The 20075-nt window shown below is 41.1% G+C and overlaps 1 protein-coding gene across 1 annotated transcript in view; it reads right to left on the reverse strand.

Annotated features, from left to right (window-relative positions):
- LOC117821626 (IQ motif and SEC7 domain-containing protein 1-like) overlaps positions 1-20075 on the reverse strand; it is a 130925-nt gene that overhangs the window by 47050 nt on the left and 63800 nt on the right.

The following is a 20075-nucleotide window of genomic DNA, read 5'->3' on the forward strand; positions in this document are numbered from 1 at the left end:
TGCTGGTGTATAAGTCTCTCTGTGGCTCAGCGCCAAAATACATCTCTGACATGCTTGTGTCATATCAACCAACGAGGACACTACGGACATCTGGGGCTGGCCTACTGACCATCCCAGGAGTCAGAACAAAGCATGGAGAAGCAGCGTTTGTTATTATGCAGCACAGACCTGGAATAACCATTTTTAAACCTTTTAACAAATTTTACGTCATAATTCTGTCATTAATGTCTTTTTTTTGTTTAAGTTAGATATTTTTCAATTTAATGTCAGATTTTTCAATCAGATTTTGTTGGGCTGTCGGGCACCCTGCGGGGGTTTCAAGAGGTCTGAGCCAGCTTTGGGCTGTGACTCGACACAGAAAAGATTCAATGTTACCTCTTTTCAACCAACGCAAACCGGGTTGTATATCTGGGCTGGTGCTCGCGCCAGAACTGGTTTTCCCCTCCAGGAGCCGGTTCACTCGCAGTCGAAACACGAAAAAACGGTTCTCAATGAGCGCCGAACCGGCCCTGAAACCGCCTCGGTTGAAAAGGGGTGTGTGAGTCTTAATCCTTGAGAAGAGGTTCTGAGATGAATCAAATGATTAAAGGTTCATTTTGGTTAAGACGAGATCAGTTGTAATTCTGTGTCTGGCGGGACAGTAAGACTCTGCAAGTTACGGACTTCCGAGCAGTGAAGGGGGCTGATTATTTAGAATAATCCCTCCTAATTTAAATAGATAATAAGACTCAACACTATTTACCATGTACGTTAAGTTACATAAGTACACAGGGAGAGAGAGAGATGAGATGTCTGATTTTAGTGTCTGAAGTGTTTGCTGTATGTTTTTTGTTGATTGTTACAGTTCTGTTTTTTGTCTTTAACTCTGTAGAGCACTTTGAATTGCTCTTTGTATGAATGGTGCTTTATAAATAAACTTGCCTGTGTGAGGAGACAGACTTGATCTCTTTGTCTTATTTGTCAGAACTGACTCGTCGAACTTTGGCATGAGCAGCCCTTCATTTGAAAGGAACTGCTCGTCAATGCAACAAGCCCTGACACTTACAGCACGTTTGAAAACCACACATTCCCACTGACAGTAATCCTAATAATGACGGTGATAATTATCAATAATTCAACTCCTGCGCTCCGCAGACTGATGTCAAATTAATTGCAGTAGAAATAAAAACAAAATCAATAGCGACCAATATATCCTTTGCGGAATTAATGAATGAATGAGGCTTGGTCATGTGACTGCGGGAACCTGAGTGATGCATACTCTGTCTCTGCGGACACTGCCTCATAGAGATTTGTGCACGTGCATGCAATTGTGATAAATCCTGGCTCCAATCTAAGGCCGGTTGTCAAGGCAACAGCAAAGGCTGACAGAAAGAAAAAAAAAATCAGTGTCCGCCGAATCGTTTGAAAACATGTCTGTGTGGTGCGTATGTGGAGGCATGCAGTCACACACAGCTCAAGGTAATTAGTCCAATTGGGATAAACAATTATCTTTAATGACTGTTTACAACCCAGCCTGCATGCCAGCAGAGTTATTTCACTCTCATGCAGAGGAATAATCATGCTCTTATGATATTAGCATCGAGAGTCTTGCACAATAATGTTCAGTCTTCTGCCCAGAGCAGTATCTTATCCATTTATCCACATATCTATGCCAGGCTGTGGCAGAGCTGAAAGGCCTCAAAGGGACCACTCTGTTTGGTGGAGTAAATGCGCTGTTGTGTCATTATCAACTCCCCTCCTCCTCCTCCTCCTCCTCCTCCTCCTCCTCCTCCTCCCCTCTTGACCCTTCCCCACCTCGCTCATTTGTGACAGGAATCAAAACACACTGTAGATAATGAGGCTTTGATTTGTCACAGGAAAGAGTTGGTGGATTAGCAGCACTTATACCATCATGAGCTGCTGAGGATTAGTTTGTTCACAGTTGAGCATCAGTTCTCTGGGTCTGCAGAGGTGCAGGTAAAGTACAGAGAGGGATAAGCAATTAGATCTGCAGACCAGATCTGCAGGCCTCTGTATTCTGCACAGAACTTTACAGTTTGCAGTAATTAGCTACCTGAGCCTGATTCTGCGTCTTAACAAATATTTCTATTTTTCAATGATTAACAGATCATTGCACACAAAATGAGACCCATTATTGCATGTGTGCACATGCAAGAGGGTGCACTTGGCATTAAGTCCAAAAGGTGCAGAGTGTGTACAGCAGAGCTGCAGTGCAGCAGCATTAGCTCATCACTCTTCTCTTCTCCCCTCCTCCTGCACCCCCCCAGTTCCACCCCTCCTCTCCTCTTCTCTCTTCTCCTCTCCTCTCCTCTAGCTCGCCATTACATAAGTTAATGCAGCATACACCTCATTATTCTCCCGGCAGGCTCAGTGAAGGGATGCAAAGGGAATATCTCATCAAAAGTAGTATAACAGTGAAAAGAGGACAGAAAGAGACAGGGCCTGTGTTTCCCTTTGAGCCTGTAAAGTCCAACTTTGATCACAAAGGAAAGAAGAGCAGAGGCGACACATATTGTGGCCCTGCTTTGATCAGCATTGCTTTTCCATTTCCACTGTTTGCGTTTCTTATCCAACACCTCAGTAAACACCCTGGATCCTTCTCTGGAGGATAGCATTCTTCATCATTACAGCAACATAGGGTTGTAAAGGGGTGGAACATTTCCGATAAATTTCCGGAAAGTTTCCGGTAAATTTCCATGGGATGTTAAGCTAGGGAATTTCGGAAATGTTCCAAATTGGAAACTTTCCATGGAAAGGTATCATATCCAAGCATAAATATTTGTTTTGTTATAAGCAGACATCCATCCAAAATAACACAATTAAAACAGATCTATTTGTAACTAGAACTTTATCAAGTGTTAAATATTTATTGAACAATCAATTATTTCATTGAAGAACAAAAACATGAACGTTGAGTTAAATATTACTCATCCCCCCAACCCAACCCATTCAAAAATAACAAAATCAATCCCAACAAAGTCCCATTCAAAATGTTAAATGAAAAGAGCCCCTCTCCTTCCAAAAAAAGTTCCATTCAACATGCAAATAAAAAAGCATCCTCCCTTAAGCTTTTCAAGCCTAGCCTCTGCAGGATTCTAGAAATCATCTGTGCATGTGATGGAGGAATGCACAGTGCATGTAGGGGGCGTGGTCTCAATAGCCCTTCAATAAGCAGTGTGCTATGTGCATGTGATTGAGGAATAGCATAGATATTCAACTGTACTTTCATGAAATCTGGTTGTTTTAGTCAGGATCATGCTAAAATATATTTTCCCCAACTATATTTAAGGTCCCTATTAAGAGCCAACCTTCAAGTTAGTAAATTCCTGATTTATTCCCATAAATTCCTGTTAATTCCCGTGGAAAGGGTCCACTTTGAAAATTTCCCGGAATTTTGCAACCCTAGAGGCGACACATATTATGGCCCTGCTTTGATCTGCTTTGCTTTTTCCATTTCCACTGTTGGCATTTCTTATCCAACACCTCAGTAAACACCCTGGATCCCTCTTTGGAGGATAGCATTCTTCATCATTACAGTAAACAAACTAGCTTCCTTAGATAATTAGCATTTCAAAAGCTGTACAGCTAAACAGGAGCAGTTTAGATTCTGCAGCACAAGCAATGTTTGCAGACACATTCTCCTATAATGTTGCAACCCTGCAGAGATAAGTAGTGAAGAAACAGTGAGACCATTCTCAAGCTTTTTCTCTGTCGGCCACACCACATTAGCCCATTCATTATTGTCACAATCAAATGCCCTTTCAGCAAACACGGCTATTATAGAAAACTATTAAATTCAAGGTAATTTAAAGGGGAGAAAAAGACTGTCCACCCACACAATGCTGACGTCCCTCTGGGAGAGACACAGATGTAAATTATTCAGCGGGTGGACGTTGGCTGCAACTTAAGCATGGATCAGAAAAAGCGTGTGCATTAAGTGAGCGTTTGAAGCCAAGAAAACAGATACACAAATAAGTATCAAGCTTGTTTACTGGTCATGGGCACTGATAGAAAAGAACATCTATAATGATGTACCCCACTGTGGAGGCCAGAGCATGGCAGGCTGAGGATACACTGTTGCACTGTAAATCTATTTTCCACTAGATAAGCATTCAGACAAGGATGAGTACAGACATAAAGTTTCAAAACAGGTGGGTCAAAACATTCATCTTTTTGAGTTTGCAACCAGTTGTGTGATTCTAATCACAAAATGAACACTGCAAGGTAAGAAAACCAGTCTACTTTTCATTTCCAGCAAACAGCATCATGAGAACAACCTCTCCATGTTTCCTCCATCCTGATTTTCTGACCAGAGAACAGCTTCCATCTGAGACACGGCTAAGCTTTTCCACCCAGGAGAGTATTTTTGCTTTCACCACAGTGGAACTGCAAGTTCGCTTTGGCAGGATGCTCCTTTTCCATTTTCCATTGCAAACAGTTCCCCTAAAATCCCCCCCGCCGATAAAACCTTACGTCATAAATATAAAGCCAGTGTAGCGAAGAAGGGGACCAACGTTGAGGGTCCTGTTTAATCTAAGAGCATGACACTGATGTTTTTTTTAAATCAAGCTGGAGCCTCTTCTTACCTCTTCTGAAGCAGTGCAGTTCAGTCATGAGATGATGATCTCAGTTCATCTAAATGAGACTTTGCAGAACTTCCCTCCTTCACTATAGTCTAATGGAAATCCACTGTGGGACCAGGCAACAGTGACAAACTCATTAAATAAGTAATGCTCTCATCGTACTCTCTGACACAGATCAGATGTACGCTGATGTCTACTGTGTCACTGCTACAAGATCCCTAACTCAGCCGTGAATTTCTTTTTCTTAAGGTAACTAGAGTAGCCTGTCTCACACATTTAGTAGAATCACATTTATGGTGTTTCACTCAAATGGCTTCAAACTAACATTATTTTGGCATTGTTGGTTTTGTTTCCTTTACTGATCCAGGACAGTGTGAAGGGATGAGGATGATAGAGGGAAGGGAATAGGAAGAGTCAGTGAGGAGAGAGGACTTTATTTATCACAGTTTAAGTCACTCTTGCCAAAATATAGCCCAGCTAGAGTCGAAAGTACAAGCCAATTATCATTTGAGTGGCCCAATTTTGAAATTCCATTAGGAAAAGAGGATTTTTTATCCTTTTGGCTCCATGTTCTGTTGTATCAGCGTAATAAGCCAGCCTAGGAATCAAGCTCGAGTTCAAGAAAGACCTCATGTGCCATGTCAAAGTCAAAAACTACAATGAAACAGTTCTTGATGTGGTATTAAAGCTGGGGTTGGTAGTCAGAGTTAGATACACTTTTTGTTATATGGTTAAAATGATCTTTATGTCCCGATGGCAATCAATACATAATGTGTTCTTGAAAAGAGTGAAAAAGCAGCTATCTACAGCCGGAGTAAACCTGGGAAAACACCAACCAATCCCTGCCATCAGGAGCCAAATTATGAAACCAATCAATCCCTTCCTGCCATTCTGCCCGCCTCCTGCGCCTACATTTCATGCTTGTTTGTGTTTTTAACTTTCACTATGATAATGTTTTGGTGTTTTCTTACCGCTGAGTGAGACATGAGTTGACGTAGTGCGAAACACAAGCGATGTTCTGAGGACCGGTTTGAATCAGTCACGATCATATGGTCGCAAATCAGTGGTGCTCGTGCATGTGAGCGGGGGCGTCGTTTTGGAGGAGCTCCAAGGGGAGGGGGGAAGGGGGTAGATGGAATCCTGAGGAAATGCTACATTCAAATGTATGCTAGTTTTCCATGAACCCTAGCTTTAAAGTGACACAGTGAAATTGTTCTATGTTTGAAATAACTTTAAAATCATTTCACGGCATCCTGACGGGTCAGAGAGAATGGGAAGTCTGGTGACTGCTATATCTACTCTAAGCTTTCCACGTGTTCTCGCTACATGTGACCGGAGTTGAATGGGTACACTCTGGGAGAAATCATACCTTGGTTTTCTTTCATAAAGGATGAACAACAGTACGGATTTTATCTGAATTTTATTTTATTTTGTTTTATTTTATTTTAACCGTCTTAAGAATATATTTTAAAAAAATGGTATTCCTTTAAAGATCAGGGGAATTATATGTCTTTTAAATAACTATATATATATATATATATATCTTGACTTATGTGTTTTTAATTAACTGCCTGTTTTATGCTGCTGCCCATTGTAAAGCTACTTTGTAACTTGGTTTTTGAAAGTGCTCTACAATTAAAATCATTATTATTATATCACTAATATTATATCACAGATTGGCTTTAGCCACTGGTGAGAGTGGCTAAAAGTGGCTCTGCTCCCTGAAACTGCAATTGACACAAAACACTCAAAAGCAACTATTTCATAATATTGCAAATGAATGTCGGACATTCATCAGAAGCAGGAGCCTTAATGCCACTTATCACAGAGATGACAGAAAAATAATTGGTATTTTTTATGAACTTAAATGACTGGATTTTAAGGGTCATCAGTTATCATCATACTATTGTCACGGCGAGTCAAGCTGAGCCTATTGATCTCAGAGCCGTCAGACTAAATCATCTCCGGTATCAATCATAGTAATGGAATAAGAGGAGGGTACAGTCTTTTTAATGTAGTCACTGTAGGAACAGCTAAGATGGTACAAAACACTGGCATACCTGATCATGACAAAACGACACTGACTTTATATAAAAGTATTAGTCCTATTTCAATTCAATATGTCATAAGACCTAATAATGGTGACGCTGACTTGACAAGTCTAGATATAAATCTAGTTTTAAGACTTTACAAGCCAAAAGTTAGGACTAATTGATAGTAAAAGTGGCTGCCAATGCACTAAGCAAAATTTTCTGTTATTGATCATGCTTCATACACATAGGCCCGAAAAAAATGCACATACGGGATCTTATGGTTGTGCACTAATGAAGAGTGAGGGGGGCTGCACATGAACAAGCATCCGGAGCAAGTTTGGGGTTCTGTGCCTTGCCTGAGGGTGCCTCAACAACACCCTGAAAGTGAACTGGCATCTCTACAGCAACAAGTCTCAACTTTCTATACTTTGGTCTTTAGAGGGACTTAAGGCTGATTTATACTTCTGCGTCGCCCCTAAGCATGAACACCACATACTTGTACGTCGATGTGTCCGTGTCGAGCAGCAATTCCTCCGTCGAAACGCTTGAGGGCAGTGTAGTCTCTCTGATAGCCAGTCGCCTGCTTCCGGCCCGCTACGATCTTCTGTTTACTTTTTCCACAGTGATTCAGAGCGTGTTATGTTAATCTACAGCTGATACAAGCCATGCGAACGTGTTATAAACTGCAGTTCATCGAGAATCCGCTTTGAGGCTGGCTGCAGAAGAAACCCAGAAACCACATAGGACACCAATTCAAGAAGACGATCTTTGCAGCATTAATAACATGTTTACAGCCTGGTTCAAAAATCGGCTTGGCTCTACGTAGCTAATTTCTCTAGCGGCACACCACGTACAGGGGGGGGTGAATTTTTTTCTAACGGTTCAGAAGATATTAAGATACGAGTTTTTACCCAAATAAGGACATGACTGAATTGACTCTCGGACAGGAACACATAGCTGTTGGCTAAGAGGCTAAAACTCCACCTCTTACGTCACACTATGCCTGGTTGAGTTCCGCATTTCCAATATGGCCGCTGCTGCCGATCAGCTTCAAAACAGCGCTCAGGAACAGATGGGTGACACCACGGATACTACGTCCATTATTTAAAGTCTATGGATTCTACACGTAGTTACATTTTGGAGGAAGTGCACGTCAGCTACGTGTGTAGGCCTCTGTGTAGGTACAGGAGCTACACGGACCCCCGGCGTAGGCTACGCCATCAATTCAACGCAGAAGTCTAAATCAGCCTTTAAACTGGGATCCTCCAGTTAAAAAATAAGTCCAGATAGACTGAACAGCTGCCGCCCCCTGAAACCAAATCTATGAACCCCACCCTTCCCAAAAAGCACAAACTATTGTTGGAGCCAGATTTAAACTTTGTCTTTAGAATATATATTTTGTGTGACCAATATTTTGAGTTATATTTATTATATTTAGCCTTATGAGATATATTTGTTAAATTGAGTTAACTAGTTGACAATGAAATGTTTTGAGTTAAGTTGCGCTGCGTGTGTGTGTGGGTCTGTGTGTGATGCGTGTGTGTTCCTCCTCGAGCCTGTGACAGTGAGAGTGCTGATAGGTAACCTTTAAATGTGCTGTCATTTAGTCTGTTCGGCTGGGTTCGATGGCGGAGAGGAACTGTTTTCCGACCACAATTTACATTATTAAGTTTAAGCCTGTTTTTTGTTGTTTGTAAACTGGAAAAGTCAACCAGAGTAGTCAGCATTAAATTATTTCAGTTATTGCAGCTGACTACTCTGTGCGTGCTTTGTGGAATATGTGTGTTGGTTACTCCTCTACTAACCTCAGGTTGCTAGAGGACAAAAGTTTGGATTAGCCTCATCAACTATAAAGACATGAACAAAACAACAACTGCAAATGAATTTAAAAGTAGTACAAAAAAAAACATGCTGGAGACTTATAGCTGTACATCAGAGCCACAATGTGTGAAGTGGAGCGTGTACCCTGCTGGCTACAAAATTCTAATCATAGGTTAAATTTAACACAAAGGTACAATAGATAATACAAAATTGCAGGATAAATCGAATTACTCCACCATTATGGATTAATGAGAGGAAGGAAAGGAATCTGTCCTATGAATAATGCTAATCTGTAGGTTACTGAGCTCATTCAGAGACTGATTTCAATCTTTTAGGTCAGAGGACATTCATGCTGTACACCTCTGTGGTTGAACAAAGTTATGCGATAATACGGCTTACGAGAAGAAAAAGAATTGCCAGATTATTCTTAAGTCTTTATTATCAAAGACACGTCCTTGATAAAGCAGGCTGCTCTGTAAGACCTTGAAAATGTCTTTGCTGTCCACTTTCTGCTCTTTTCAGCTGTGATAATATATTTCCATGGTTCTGCAAAAGGAAACCACCAGGCTGGAGCATATGGACGGGAATGTTATTTGATCAGTCAGACGTCAGAAATATCTGCTGTGGTCAGCCTAAAAGACAACCACCACTTACACTGCAGGCCACACAGCTCTCTGCCAACAGACGCTCCCCTACCTTATAGTCCGGCTGGTAATGCAGTACTTCCACATCGCATTCCACACGCCAGTGACATCACCAGAGGCATCGGACATGCTTGAAAAAAATGCACATGGCACTGAGAGGAAGTCTTTTTTTAAAAAAGAAATAATGCAGCGACTCCCCCTTAAAAGAGCCCCAAAAAGTACAGTCTGTGCTCACTCCCTGCTCGACCACAAATTACACCCCACATCCTTCACTTTCCACAGCAAAGCCACGGAGAAGTTCATTCTTTCGCTGCTAAAGTTACTCCGTCTGCGCCCTTTTCCGAAGCTCTGTCAGCTCCTGGTTTATGTTGGGCTCAGAGTTGCTGCTGTAGCAAAGCAGCCTGATGACCAAGTAAGGTAAAGGCCGCGTACATATAGCAGAAGAAAATCATCCCTCTTCTTAACAAAGGCTCTCCACCCACATTTCTCTTTCTCCTCTCTGCAGACAACCCCTCTTCCTTTGTCTATTGCAAATCTTTCACTTTTCTGCTGCTCCCCAATGGTGATGGGCAGGGCCTGTGTTTTTGTGTTTTTCATGTGTGTTTATGTGGAAGTAAGAGAGAGAAAGAGAGAGAGAGATGGATGGGGAGATAGAAAGAGCATGAGAAAGCTTTCAGTGTGTATGGTAATAGTTGGGCTCGTGTCCAACAATCACACTGGTCTCAATGGGAAGGCCACGCAGGAGGGAGGGTGAACCCCAGTTCAGCAGCTGGGAGAGGCTGTCTAGAGTCACAACGCTGACTGACCTCGCTTTAACAACACAGTCTCAGTGCTGGGATACAATCTGACTATGTAAAATGAAGGCTGAGGGATGTAATGAGTTACACCCAATGACTGGGATATTCCAGTAACTCTGCATGATGGACACAAATGAGTTATTCACACAGTGTGGGAAAAATCAACAGACATTTTTAAAATGATTTTGAGATCTGCCTGTAGCGACAGATAGAATAAGGTTAGGTTAAAATGTATCTCTAAGGAGATCTTTTAGATCTGGTTTTCAGCGCTGTAAATATTAGGGATAGACCGTATATCAACTGGGCCGATTATCAGTGCCGATATTCAGCATTTTGCCACATATCGGCATGAGCCTTTTTTTATTTTTCAAAATCCATCGGCCAATAAGAGATCAATTTAAAACTGGGTTATTTTGGCTCTGATGAAGCCGCGCTTCTCTGTCTGCTGTCACTACACCATCTGATTGGTTACACGCAAAGCCACGGCACGGGCAACAGCCAATCAGCCAATGAGAAACTGCAGGGAGAAATGGAACGCAAGCTAGGCTACCATTTCTGCAGACAGTGTCATTTCTGCCACATGATTTAACACATTTTTAAAGATTCCATCCGGAGCACTCACTTCTGTTTAGGTGTACGCTCCACTTGGATTTTTTTTTTTCAGCACTTTAATTTGCCGCCAGAAAGTCTGTTAATTTTTGCACTATTTACGGCCGCAACACAGACTTGCTCCTCCGCCTGCAGCAGTTACAGCTCCAAATATCGATTATCAGCCTCCTTGACTACAAATAATCGGTATCGTTATCGGCCCTGAAAAAAACATATCGGTCTATCTCTAGTAAATATCACTACAAATAAAACATCTGATAAAAAAAGATGATTTTAATACCACAGGTATCAGTACTGAGCTGTCAGATACAGCTGTGGGGGTTCCCTGCAGCCTACGTTCAAAGCAGAGATGCCAGCTTAAATCGTTGATGCATTATTAATGACTCAGCCACATATTGAATCCTCACCTTCAGAATATTCATGAAAAAAAAGCATGTTTGTAAAGGTGTGAACAAATTAGCATACAGAGATGTGACAGAAAAGCAGGTGCCTCTGAATTTCACAGATTACGGATCAGTGTCCTCACACTGCGGTGAGCCTCTGATTCAGACATCAAACATCTGCACGACGACATGCGAAGGAAACCTCTGCAAACATTGAGTCTTGCAGGAGGGAAAATTGCCCAAAATATTGTTACTCTTGTCTGTTAAAGTGCAAAATCTCAGATTCTGATTACTCTGAAGGGAAAATTCAGATATATAGTAATTTGAAGGAGCCTGAAATACACATGTGGGATTACAGAGTACATGACTTTTTGAATGATTGATCTGAAAGTGAAGAGACCACCCACAATCTATCCATGTCTGTCTTTTTCTTCACATCTTCAACACATCAAGGCTGTTACATGCAAGCAGGATCACTGTGCATCTAAATTTAAAGCTTGTAAACGTATGGAAAGTGGAGCGTCTGGTTGTGTCGTGATGACAACATGAGAGGTGCTTTTTTTAATGGTCTCTACAGAGCAGCAGGGGGATGGGGTGAGTAATTCATACAGTGTGGGAGAGGAGCGTGCACCTTTTTAACATACCTGAAAGCTGTGAAAAAAAAACACGCTGTGTTAAAGCCTCTGATGTGCTGCATTCAAAGACAGAAACGCAGCGTCGTAAGCCAATGTTTCATTCATCCTCTGACTGAACGCAGTGATTTATCTTTTCACTAAAAGGCGTCAAATAAAATGATGGCATGACGACATGATTGGCGTGTTGTGGTGAAGGACACGTAAATCCCAAACACATTATAAAGTCATGAAAAATAGATTTCCCTGCCACCTTCAGTGTGAGCAGCTCCAGAGCTCAGGCACCAGATGATGCAGTGGGTGAAAGGTGAATGAGTAGAGGTCCCAGTGGGACACATCCATGAATGAATTCAGCGAAAGCCAGCTCCCCCTCGTTATCCGCTGCAGTGCCAACGCTAAACAGATAACCGACATAACAAGATCACTCTGAGCGGCAAGTTACTTATCCAAGTGCCTCTAAGAAACAACAGCCGTAACCTGGTTTGCCCAAACAAATCGATAAAGGTTCAGCCTGAGTAACGTCTCCCTGAGTCAGCCTGTGTCAGCGTGCAGAGCAACAGTTTCTCTATCAATCAGACGGGCAACATTAAGGACTTTCAGGGTCCTTCTAATTACGTATTGATTTGCCTAATATTGGAAGCCTTAGGAAGAATGCAACATAACAAGCTTGCAGCACTGTGGTTGTAGTTGCTGTCCAAAAACACACAGCAGAAAGCATGATACAAGACAAACCTCAGTGCAAAAGAAGCCATTTTTAAACCTACCTCTTATAAAAGTTGTTGTGCGGGTGCAAACACGCACATGCCAGTAATCCAGGCAAAACGCTTTGAACTTCCACATCTTCACTTCAGATAATCAACAGGGTAGACTGCCTCTGTAGGATCCAGCAGCATCAAAAAGCACCATGACACCAAACACACGGGATCCTGCTTATTTCTGGAAGCCCGACACAGATGTCGGATGAGTCCTGAGTGGGAGCTTTAACTAGTCCAGAACAACCTTGTTCATCACTGACTGGACTCCCAGGCTTTTCAGAAACCTTCTAAGAACTTGATTTGGACCCACTATGACAGCTCAAGGATCCTCCTCCTACATGAAGCTTGATTTTAACCACTTTAGCTCTCATTTAGCTCCTATCCAGGTCAGTTTGCATGTCCTCTGTGCCGGTCCCCGAACACAGTGCGTCAGCCCAGGATCCTCTGAGACAACATGGCTACAGCCGGAGCTCGGCACCACTCCAGCAGGCACAGGTACAGGAATGTGTGGGAGCTAAGACAGGAGGGGGTATCCTCCAGAACTCTCTCATTGAGGATCATCAACAGCCTCCTCTTCTGTCTCCTCCTTGGCTGTCCCCTTCTCTGCTGTCTCCTCCTCGGCTGTCTCCTCCTCGGCTGTCTCCTCCTCTGCTGCAGGAACAAACTTTCTAATGAGGGGATAGATGCAGAGACAGCGTGGCTAGCTTCTCAGCCATCCCTCTCCTCCTTTACCTCCTTCCTCCTGAACCTCCTCTCCTCCTATCTCTGTCCCCTTCTCTTCTTACTCTCCCTCGTTTTCCCTCCGTCTCCCTCTCCCCCTCACAGCTGCTTCCATCCACAGAAATGTGCCGATTCCGGTTGCTGGGTAACACTACCGTACTACTGAAGCTTCAAATGGGAGCCCTGCAGAGCGGCATGCGATTGGCCGGTTTTCCAGCAAGGGAGGGGCTGCTGCAATGTTGTATGACCACAAGAGTTTACACTGAAGCTTTGTTCAAATAAATATGAGCATCAAGTTCTCTCATGTTTTTGTTAGTCTCTTTTAAGGAAGGACATTTTAGCTTTGCTCGACTCATCAGGGTCACAGAGGCGGAACAGAAAACACAATTGCTGCTGGATTGCTTGAGCAAATGCTCAGTTATGGTCAATGGAGTGATTCATGAAGTGAATTAAATTGTAAGCCTGAGAGATGAGTGGTGCAATAGCAGAATAAATGTGGTGAAATTGAATTCCTGTGGAAGGCAGTGTGTTAAACGTGAATCAAGAAGTGTGTGTCTCATTAGAGGCATGTTTGAATGTGCTGCAGAGCTAAGGGGGGCTATAAAAAGACTCAGACACATAAAATGTTGCTCTCTTTTTCTTGCCAGAGGGTTCTTTTTTTTTTTTGCACTTGAACACAAGAACAGTGCTGCTCTTTTTCTCTGTCTAAGATGCAGTGCCATGCTGCAGTGCCACCGGTCCCAGCAGTCATGGAAAGGGTGTGGAGGGGGCCTCTCATCCATATTCAGCCACTGTCAGCGGCCACACACAAACACTGGAGATGCCACACATACAAAAACACAGTGGTGAGAGTAAAAATGAAAGCAAAAGCATTTGGATTAATTACGTGTGAGCGAATTTAAACATAAAACACTTATTGCTATAGGAAGATCAATTCCGTCTGTCAAGTGTTCTCCATCTGACTCTTTTCACACTCGCAACCTTATGGGGCGCCATTTGTAAAGTTATGCACACCGAAAAAATAACAGCAACATTTCTCCACATTTAGCTCCAAACGTCATAAAATGTAGAGTGAACTTTAAAAAGTCACTTTTTTATCACATTTAGAGGAATATGATATGAATATGATCTTCAAATTAAATTTTGTTGTGAATATATAAGTATAAACATTTAAATTTATATTTAACATTATATTTATATTAATATTTAGATTCATATCTAACATTTAAATTCATATTTAACATTTATATTAATATTTAACATTCATATTTATATTTAACATTTCGATTTTATATTTAACATTTACATTTATATTTAACATTTATATTAATATTTAACATTCATATTTATATTTAACATTTAGATTTTATATTTAACATTTAGATTTATATTTGACATTTAGATTTTATATTTAACATTTATATTTATATTTAAATTTGGATTTATATTTAAAATTAAGATTCATATTAACATTTTGATTTATATTTAACATTTACATTTAACATTTATATTCATATTTAACATTTAGATTTTATATTTAACATTTACATTTAACGTTGAACATTTATATTTCATTCACATTTATATTTTACATTTAGATTGAGCATCTGGATTTAACAATGATTTATACATTTCAAAATTAAATGTGAAGAAGATCACAATTATTCCTCTAAATGTGATTTTACTCTACATTCACTCACTCTACATTTTTGGGACGTTTTGGAGCTAAATGTGGAGAAATGTTGCTGTTATTTTAGGTGTGCACGACTTTAGAAACGGCGCCCCGTACACCCTGGCACAATATGGGCTCTCTCTGTTTTCCAAGCCAACATATTATAGAGGGCCCAGAGCAGCACAAGGCTATACTGAGAGGCTGTGAGAAGAGCAGGGAGAGACACTGAGGAATTAATTAATCTAAGACCATTCCCTCAGCCTTTTGTCACCATTCAAGCCTCCTCATTTACACACATGTCACAGAAAATGACCACACACCGATACGGTCTTTAATCTGTGCTTAATTTGTTCCTATGAAAAAACAGCGTTCAGTGGGTGGAAATTTCACATCCTCTCTACATACCAAGTGTGATTATCATAGATATAGTTGTTAATGTAATCTTAGAGCTGCATGAATCTACTGCTATAATATGATTCAGTCTTCCTTATATAATCATCATTTACAGTTGTTGATGCATCTATTAGACCTGTTCACTTTAACTGTTGCAACTAGTATATCAGTCATCCTTGTACGGTCATAACTGTGCTGTTATTACTAATGTTAACATAGTTTTACTTTTGGTGCTGTGATTATTTTGCCATTATTTTGTCTCTCTGTTGTTTGTCAGTCGCAGCAGAAGGCTGATCACCGTGAGTCTGGTTCTGTTCAAGGTTTCTGCCTGTTTAAAGGAAGTTTCTCCTTACCACTGTTGCCAAATGTTGAAAAATGCTTTCTAAATAACACACCAGAGTGTGGTGTAACCGGCTCTTTATGTTAAGGGTTCTGGGATAACATTTGTTATGATCTAGCGCTATGAAAAAAATGGACTGACTGATTGATCTTCCTGCACTCTAACCTAAAGTTTACAGATACAGTATTGCAATGAAAAAAATACAAAATATTTAGAGCAGGTTATTAAAAAAAATCAGTAAAAAAGTCTTATGCTGATGATAAAATGCACCAAATCAGAGTTGGAGCCATTGGAATTAAATGCTAAGATAATAACCAATCATCAATTGAACTCAAATATTGGTAATGGCTCCAAAGAAACATTTCTGACATTATATCCAGGCCAGTAATATAAGCAATGTATAATGCTCACTCAACTACTAGTACAAGGTTATTGGAGTGCTGTTGGCCTAGCATTTTAAGTGCACCTCATGCACAGAGGCTATAGTTCTTGTTGCAGTAGACCCTGGTTTGACTCCCAGCCTCGACTGTTTGTTGGATGTCTTCCCCCACTCTCTGCTCCCCACATTTCCTGTCTATCCAATAAAGGCAAAAATGCCCCAAAACATACATGAAAAATAAAACTACTAGGAAGGATACAATTAGTGGTAGTATGTATCTTCAGGATGTAATAAAAATAATTGTGGCATGTTTGCATTTAACCTCAGTTGAAGAAGTTTATTATTTTATCCATGTGTTTATTTTGAAAAGCATTGTGTCTTATAAAAGCAGCATTAATATCTTATTATAAATACCTCCACAGAAGAAACTGATTTCTTAAAATCAAGCAGCAACCTCCGGTCTTAAAGTAAGAAGCCCATGCGGAAGTGTTATAAACTGCAATTCATGGAGAATCCGCTTGAGGCTGGCTGCAGAAACACCAGAAGCCACATACACACCAATTCAAAAAAGACAATCTTTACAGCAGAAATAAACATGTTTACAGCCTGGTACAAAAACAGCTTGGGTCTAGAAGATATTAAGATTACGAGTTTTTTGCCCAAATAAGGACATGACTGACTTGACTGACAGGCGGGAACACATAGCTGTTGGCTAGGAGGCTCAAACCCCGCCTCTTTACCTCACACTCTTTAGGGTGAGTTCAGCATTTCCAATATGGCTGCCGCCGACGAGTGGCTTCAAACAGTGCTCAGGAACAGATGGGTGACGTCACTGATACTACGTCCATTATTTATACAGTCTATGCATAAAATGTGTAAAAACACACAAGTGTCAAGCCAATTCTACAGAAACTTTCTCAACAAAGGGGCCGTCATGACTAGGTAACGTACTTATTATTGAGAAGTACCTTAAACAACCCTACTTGGCCAATATATGACTGAAGGAATAGTAACAAATTTGTGCTTATTTTGTATCAGCATCCCCTAACAAATCCAACATCCAGAATCCTATACACCACGCTTAAAAGCTACGTGACCATACTTAAAAATATTCAGTTGAAAGCATCACCCTGATGGTTTACTCATGTGGGTCATGTCAGATGGAAAACCCTCTCAGCTCCCTGTTTCTCATCCATGTGAAGTTTCCCTCAGCGGTGAGTGTGGGTGGAACCCCTACTGTTTCTGTTAGCAGAACATACCAGAGTCTGTCAGATGCAGAGAAGAGCAATTACTGCTGCACTAACTAAAATACAACACACATGGTTTTGATTGTAGCTCACATGACAGGCTTTTATTTGTTTTTGTGAAATAAAGAGCTAAACAAGTTTGTATACGGAGACTTGGGGGTATTACTAAGCAGAAAAGAATGCTTTACACGGCAAGCATGAGCACATCCATATGTGCAGTTTATAAGTAAGGGATAATGTAAGGTTAGCAGGTTGTTATGGGGGGAAAGAATCCTGACAGGGTGAGACAAGACCAAAAAAACATTGGTTAAAAGATTATTTTATTGATTTAAAGGGATTTATGTTTACAGTTTTTAAAAAATAGTCCCAGTGATTCCCCGTCAGTTAGTGGTCCATTGTGATGGATTCTTATCTGCCTGTTGCAGTGGATTTAACATGAAACTGTCCTCGTTCAGCTTTCCTTCTTCTCTGAGCTCTGCGGTTCACACACCTTTAAAAATAAACAAATGTCACAACTTTGAACCCTGCTGCTATCATCACCACCGCTCATGGTTTAAGTTTCTTTTGTCGAGACTGGTAACATAGAGTTTCTCTCACCTGCTCCACTGCCGTTGCTAATATTGCTGCACAGGATCCAATGTGTAAACGTCTGTAGCCTGCTGATTTAGCATGCTAACCAAAGCTAATGTTTTAGCCACATTGCTTAACAATATGATGCTAATGGAAGCTAATGGTTTCCCCTCACCTTACGGTCTGTGGTGTCAACAAGCAGAAGCTAAATGTGTGTGAACTCTTTTCCACGGATTGATTTCACATGACGTGTGATCAGTTTGTCTCTGTTGTTGCTCATGTTAGTGAATGTTAATAACCGCTGTCAAGGGGTTTTGACCAATCAGAATCAAGCTTCTTACACAACTGGAAGATCAGAAAGAAAGCCAGGTAATAAGGCAAATTAACATTCTTTCCACTCATCGAATGCAGGCCTCCACTTACATATAAGCTTGGGTTGCTGTGTTTTAACAAAGCGGCAACCTCCGGTCTAAAATTATGAGTCCAATGCAGAAGTGCTAAAAACTGCAGTTCCTCGAGGATCCGCTTGAGGCTGGCTCCGGAAGTACTGGAAGTCACATACACATGAATAGGAAAAAGCTGATCTTTACAGCAGAAATAAATATGTTTACAGCCTGGTACAAAAGACGAGTGTAGTCTGGATAGCTCATTTCTCGATCGGCACACACTGTACGGGGGGTGAATTTTTTTCTAACGCGGCAATTTCAAAGATATTGAGATTACGAGTCTTTCAATGAGAGGCACAGCTGACTGCAGGAACACTGTAGCTGTTGGCTAGGAGGCTCAAACTCCGCCTCTTTACGTCACAATCGCTCGACAGCAGCAATATGGCTGCCGCTGAGCGATTGGCCTCTAAACAGCTCTTCAGAAACAGATGGGTGACGTCACGGAGACTACGTCCATATTTTATACAGTCTATGGCTTTAACATGAGCCTGAGCTGTTCACATTTTTCACTGTTTGACATGGCTACATCACATTCTGTGATTAATTACTGCTGTTTTTCTTCAAAAGGTAAAAGTTGGGACTGATCTATATCTAGCAGACCTTTGAGCATCATGTGGACCTTCAATTTAAGTCTCTGTTTTGTCTTTTTGATCATTAAACCCAGAAAAAAAATAGAGTCAGTGCATTTCTGTAGAGGTCAGGCTCAAGGTCTATTACATAACAGGTCACATGAAGCTTGCAAAAGCATGGGTATGACTCTTACAACAAGCAAAATCTATGGTCAAGGTGTAAAAATTGACAGGTGGGCCTATTTCCTTTCATCCTTACGAATTGATCGCTATTTTACTGCAAGAGGATGAATATGGATTTGTACAGTTCCAAGGCTCAAAAAGCTATAAAGAGAGACAATTAGTCCTGCTCAGCCATCAATCTGAATTCAGTCTGTCCTCACGTGAAAAGCCCTGTGACAAGCTCTCATTGTCTCCACGTCGCTGCTGGTGCATTGTTCTGTCGTGCACTGATGCAGTCTGATAGTGCTGTGCAGTGACAGTGCAGAGACCCCTCTTCTCCCCGCAGATGACCCAGTCAATCCCTGATAAGCTGCCCTGAGGATTCCACCATCACTGACCATGCAGGAGATGTGCAGTCAATGGGCAATACAATATACATACTTGCTGTAGAAAATCCTCTGGTCAGTGCAATGTGAGAAGGGATAAAACAGAGAGCTGAATGAAAAGTGGAGCACAGTGAGAACTACGTGCAGTGGAGGAACAGTGCATTGATAAAAAAAAGAAGAAGATGGAGCAGGGGTTTAAAAGAATAGACAGACGTGCAAAAGATGACAACAGGGGTGGCGTCAGTTTCTGGTATTTGTGAATCTTAGGACTACAGCCTTTACCCTAATCCTCAATCTTTATGTATTTTTGACGCCTCCTTGCAAAATGTTATCCCTTTAAAAGAGACTCAGAGATAATAGACGGAGACAGCACAAGATATAAAAGCCAACATATATAAAAGTTATTAAGCAGCACAAATTAAACCACCTGCTGCTTTAAAAATCCAGAATGCAGGCATTATAATCATCAAGGTTTTACAGAAAATCCTCATGTATGTCTGTGTGAAGGACAGACTATCTGAGCGAATGTGTTAGAAAAGTTTGCCCCCTGGTGGCACTTTGGGGTAGCTTCCATGCCTTAAAAGGTTACGAGCAAATGAGCTGATGTGAACAGAGGAAACGAAAAAGCCTGACAGGCATGCTGATTCACCACAACCAACACACTACAACGTGGGAATTAATTTATGTCTTATTTATTCCACATCTGAGAAGCATCCTGTTAATGTCAGGACTCAGGCTTCTTGTGGCAAGCCAACTTGATCATTTCGACACCAGCATGACGTGGTTACAGATCGCTGAACTTAGTTTATGAGATCTGCATGGACATCAGTGTTAGAATGCTAATTTAAACTATTTAACCCTTTATCGTTGTGCTTTTTTTCTGTTGCTTTAATTTCTTACCCATAAAAGTGTGCGACTAAGTTATACTTCCTCT

Source organism: Notolabrus celidotus, chromosome 11 (genome assembly GCF_009762535.1).
Source record: "Notolabrus celidotus isolate fNotCel1 chromosome 11, fNotCel1.pri, whole genome shotgun sequence".
NCBI classification, from domain to species: Eukaryota; Metazoa; Chordata; class Actinopteri; order Labriformes; family Labridae; genus Notolabrus; species Notolabrus celidotus.